The 5,767-nt window shown below is 40.1% G+C and overlaps 1 long non-coding RNA gene across 1 annotated transcript; it reads left to right on the top strand.

Moving 5' to 3' along the window:
• The first annotated feature begins 404 nt into the window (after positions 1-404).
• Positions 405-4,757, top strand: LOC117529231. Its single transcript, XR_004565953.1, has 3 exons — positions 405-1,198; positions 1,546-1,547; positions 4,745-4,757. It is a non-coding gene; the product is annotated as an uncharacterized LOC117529231 (long non-coding RNA).
• The last annotated feature ends 1,010 nt before the right edge of the window (positions 4,758-5,767 follow it).

The raw sequence follows: 5,767 nt of genomic DNA, 5'->3' as shown, positions 1-5,767 counted from the left end.
TCAATCTGAGTGAATAGGCAGCGTAACGTCCGCTGGTTGTTCGTTCAAACAAAATGTCATGGCAGAAAATGCTCCAAAACAGCTTATTTCTGTGTAAATCTGTTTATCATATGTTTTGTATAAGTTAGCAAGAAATAAACACTTCTAAATCTAACCACATAACACCATTGAAGTGTTGCCTAAGCAGAGGGTCACCCCTTTGAGTCTGGTCTGCTTGAGGTTTCTTCCTCAGAGGGATTTTTTCCTTACCACTGTTGCTCTGGGGGTTAGTAAGGTTAGACCTTACTTGTGTGAAGCGCCTTGAGGCACCTCTGTTGTGATTTGGTGCTATATAAATGAAAATAAATTGAAATTGAAGTGATTTACCAGACATCTTGTTGCGTGGATGCCCCAAAACACCCATCAAAGGACAAACCAACTGCGTGTCACCATAGTTTGTAGCTAATTTGACTGTAGCAAACTAATGTTTTGTGATTACTGCTACACAATACTGATAGCACAATATCCATTGCAGGATTCAACAAATTCGAGATGTTGACAAATCTTCCAACTGTTTTATGACAATTAACATCTACATATTTCTCAGTCAACACATAGTTGCTGGCAACCGCTGTGATCCCAAGCAACACACAAATAAATTGTTGTAGTAAGGTGCACTGAATAATTCTTCCATGAAGTAAAACCCGTTTTTGCTGCTAATTAGGAGATGATTTTAAAAAGTAATAATTTGTTGAGGGTGGAGTGTAGCATGCTGCAAAAATCTGAAAAATATTACACTATTAAACAACCACTCACTGTATTTAAGTCTGTCATCTGTGAACAATGGTGTGAAAGGTGGGGCATAAATTCATCAGTACCCTTTGGATAAGTTAAACTAAAATTATTAAATTCAGCTCTGGCTGACATTTTCAATGGGCTTATGGCTATTGTATTTTTTATCTCCATTTCAAAATTTCTCAAAAACATTCAGACACTTTAATAATTTTATGTTTATAAGATGAAAAAAAAATAAATATTCTTCCCATTTACAGTGGTGAAATAATACCAAAAGCTCCACCCACCTCTGCTGTGTATTTCATGTCTCAGGAAGAGATCAGTTGGTACATTTTGTTTGCATGCATGCCATATGATTTTTGCTTCAGAGTACAAACATCCAAAAGTAGGTTTGCAGTTATTACTGGGTTTCCCCTCAAAGACAGTTATATTAAAGGTTTTAAATGATGATTCCTTAAAAGCACAGTAAAAATTCTTCGCTATTGATGTGTTATTGCTTTGTCTTTGAAATCGTCATGTATTATGTTTGTGTTGATGTTTTTGTAGTGTTATCAAATTCTATTTTTGCAATAAAATAAAAAAAGAATTACTCTTGGTGCAGCTTTAATTTGATGGCATGAATAAAACATTTTCATAATGTGTCCTGCTATTTTAAGTTTTATATAAACCATGTTGGACCTCCCCATTTTCATCTGGCGGACTCATGGGAGTGGTAGGGTACAATCCCCAACTCCCTCTTTGCCTTTCCCAGGGTGTCCCATAATTGAAAAGATGTCGTTGAAGTGCCCTTGCAATTGGTGAAAACAAGAGGAATTGCCCTATTTGGTGACGCCACTTCATACAGTAAATTATGATGACATCCCCTCTACAGCAACAAAATATCATGTGGGTGTCAAAATCCAACCCCTTTTCTGTGTCATGTCTAGGGATGGGTATTGATAAGATTTTATCTATCGATTCCGCTTATCAATCCGATTCCTTATCGATTCTCTTAGCAATCCCTCCTGTGAATTTTCTGTGTACAAAAAGTAGGCTTTACAGGTTTTCTATGTCAAACATCTTATTGAGTCTTAAAGTAAATAAATATGAAACTGGTCACTGGATCCTTGATCTCTGGACATAAATAAACTCTACATGGTGGATCCTTGATCTCTGGACATAGAAAAAAAATCTGTAGTTTTTGTCGAAAGTATTTCCTTTCAGACATTAATGGTATGAAAGTCTCTCCATACGTCTGAGCTGAGCTCAGCTGGCCGCTGGAGTCTGCAGCCATACAGTCTTGGGTTGCTGCACCTCAGCCAGGACGTCTCATTTTGGGAGGAAAAAAAAAATCATTTTGATCAATTACAGTTTATTGTTTGTATTACAATGTTTGGAAAGATGTGTCATTTGATTTAAATGGTGATTTGCTTTGAAGTTATAAATTTCGAGCAGACTCTTTCTAACTTGACTCGGCGGTGCAGCGTTTGGTGTGCAGAACAGAAGACGATTCTCGTTTCTTTCTCGCAACAAGACAGGAGTCCCAGTTAGTCACTTTAATCCACACAAAAGTGACTCATGTTTGACATTTTAATGGCTTTGAGAGGGGTTAAGAAGCGGAGTTGCCGCTTCTGAAGAGGAGCGAAGCAAAGATCCAAAGAAGCAGCGGATAAACGCACTGCTTCATTGGTTCAAGCTTCAGAGCAAAGCCGTGCTACAGAAACTGTTGATTACAGACCTGCTGCAGGGTCTGTAATCAATGTAGAGAAATAATCAGTTTTCCCGACAAACACCCTGAAAAACAACGGCCGCTCTGAAGGACTGATAAGGGAATTGTTAAGCAAAAAGGCTATTGATGTCAGTGGATCAAATCATTTCTTAATGATACCCGAAAAGAACCAGTTCTCGATACCCAACCCTAGTCATGACACTTGGGCAATAAATCAAGTAGGGGATTGGTGTGAAATACAGTGGGAACCTTTTGTGTCCTGCAGCTGCTACGGAAACCATGAAGACCCAACAGGAACCCTGAACAAGAGACTAATGGGGCTCTAGTGAAACAAGTTCTGAACAGTGTATCAGTCAGAGTTGATGGCTTGTAACCCAGTGGCTGTGAAGGTGGGTGAAGGCTGCAGAAGGTACCCAGACCCTGATCGTTGGGGATTTCCCAGCCATCACACCAGGCTAAAGATGTGTCAAGGACCGTGTGTTTGTTGGTGTGCAAAAGCATTCCCTCCTTAAACCTGGATCGACATGGATCGTCATTTGTATGTCTGGATCGATCCTGGATGTGAAATTCCACCCTTCTGCCCAGGAATCAACCAAGAGACAATCTTCCTCGCCACAGAGCGATTGCCATGGCAACTATAACGCATCTTCTTTCGGGTGGGGTGCCCGTGATGCAGTGTCCTATGAGGAGCCCTTCCAGTGATCTTCTGAACTTGATGCCCCCTCCCCCAAACACATAAAATTTTACACAATATATTTCTCAATTCCTTAAATGTGTCCCGACTAGGTTACTGTAAAATCAGCGAAGCAAGACACCCTTTTTGCTAGCTAGCTCCCTTGCTAGGCAAGGAGGCTAAAATGTGATATAGTTATCAAAGGCACTTGTATCGTACATACAGTAGTGTTCAGAATAATATTAGTGCTATGTGACTAAAAAGATTAATCCAGGTTTTGAGTATATTTATTATTGTTACATGGGAAACAAGGTACCAGTAGATTCAGTAGATTCTCACAAATCCAACAAGACCAAGCATTCATGATATGCACACTCTTAAGCCTATGAAATTGGGCTATTAGTAAAAAAAAAAAAGTAGAAAAGGGGGTGTTCACAATAATAGTAGTGTGGCATTCAATCAGTGAGTTTGTCAGGTGTCCCCTATTTAAGGATGAAGCCAGCACCTGTTGAACATGCTTTTCTCTTTGAAAGCCTGAGGAAAATGGGACGTTCAAGACATTGTTCAGAAGAACAGCGTAGTTTGATTAAAAAGTTGATTGGAGAGAGGGAAACCTATATGCAGGTGCAAAAAATGATAGGCTGTTCATCTACAATGATCTCCAATGCTTTAAAATGGACAAAAAAAACAGAGACGTGTGGAAGAAAATGGAAAACAACCATCAAAATGGACAGAAGAATAACCAGAATGGCAAAGGCTCACCCACTGATCAGCTCCAGGATGATCAAAGACAGTCTGGAGTTACCTGTAAGTGCTGTGACAGTTAGAAGACACCTGTGTGAAGCTAATTTATTTGCAAGAATCCCCCGCAAAGTCCCTCTGTTAAATAAAAGACATGTGCAGAAGAGGTTACAATTTGCCAAAGAACACATCAACTGGCCTAAAGAGAAATGGAGGAATATTTTGTGGACTGATGAGAGTAAAATTGTTCTTTTTGGGTCCAAGGGCCGCAGACAGTTTGTGAGACGACCCCCAAACTCTGAATTCAAGCCACAGTTCACAGTGAAGACAGTGAAGCATGGTGGTGCAAGCATCATGATATGGGCATGTTTCTCCTACTATGGTGTTGGGCCTAAATATTGCATACCAGGTATCATGGATCAGTTTGGATATGTCAAAATACTTGAGGTCATGTTGCCTTATGCTGAAGAGGACATGCCCTTGAAATGGGTGTTTCAACAAGACAATGACCCCAAGCACACTAGTAAACGAGCAAAATCTTGGTTCCAAACCAACAAAATGAATGCCTCGCAGATGTGAAGAAATCATGAAAAACTGTGGTTATACAACTAAATACTAGTTTAGTGATTCATAGGATTGCTAAAAAAGCAGTTTGAACATAATAGTTTTGAGTTTGTAGCCTCAACAGCAGTATTACTGTGAACACCCCCTTTTCTACTTTTTTTTTTTTTTTACTAATAGCCCAATTTCATAGCCTTAAGAATGAGCATATCATGAATGCTTGGTCTTGTTGGATTTGTGAGAATCTACTGAATCTACTGGTACCTTGTTTCCCATGTAACAATAAGAAATATACTCAAAACCTGGATTAATCTTTTTAGTCACATAGCACTATTATTATTCTGAACACTACTGTACATTTAGTGATGTTTCACTGTGTAACCTAAAATTTGACAAATAAATGTAATTTCAGCATATGAAATTAAGTTGACACATCAAATTTTACACATACCTTAAATGGAATTTTAACATCTCAAGTCATTTTTCTGAGAGGAATTGCTATTTAAAGCAGGTAGGTCGACCAATTTCTGTGTTGGAAGTGTTAATTGAACACCTCCATTGATTCATTCATTCATTTTCTGCTGCTTATCTGGGTTCGGGTCACAGAGGCAGCACATCAAGCAGCTCATCCCGCACTTCCCTATCCTCAGCCAAGTCCTGTAACTTGTCCTGGGGGATTCCAAGGTGTTCCCAAATCAACTGTGCCCTGGGGCTTCCCAGGGTCCACGTCCCAGTTCAATGTGCCTAGAAGATGCCTGCCATCTTGTATATGTTTGCTGGGTATGATATATCTCTGTGCACTGACCTACTGCCTGTACATTGGATAACCATTTGCTGTTTCCTCTCAAAAACTGTTGCCTTTTGGACTGATCACTCGTGTGTCCGACCTCTGCCTGCATTACCGGCCTCAGGGTTACTCCTCTGTAGGGAGACCACCAGGGGACATCATGACCAGATGCCTGAACCACCTCAACTGGCTCCTTTCAATGCAAAGAAACAGTACGTCTACTCAGTTCTTTCCAGATAGTCACTTTGTCCAGGATTGTAAGCCCAGATACCCGACAGAGGAATCTCATCTCCGGCGCTTGTATCCGTGACCTTGTTGTTTTGGCCATTACCCAGAGTTTGTGACCATAGCTGAGGACAGGTGCAAAAAGTGAGAGTCTCGACTTCTGGCTCAGCTCCTTCACCACAACAGCGTTCTTTACAGTGTCTGTAAAACATTAGATGATGCCCTGATCCATCTATCAACTATCATAGTCGCGACACCCCTGCAGCAAACACTTTACAAGAAAATAAAAATTTTAAAG

This window comes from Thalassophryne amazonica, chromosome 17 (genome assembly GCF_902500255.1).
Source record: "Thalassophryne amazonica chromosome 17, fThaAma1.1, whole genome shotgun sequence".
Taxonomy (NCBI): domain Eukaryota; kingdom Metazoa; phylum Chordata; class Actinopteri; order Batrachoidiformes; family Batrachoididae; genus Thalassophryne; species Thalassophryne amazonica.
This window is presented reverse-complemented; position numbering and strand designations above follow the sequence as displayed.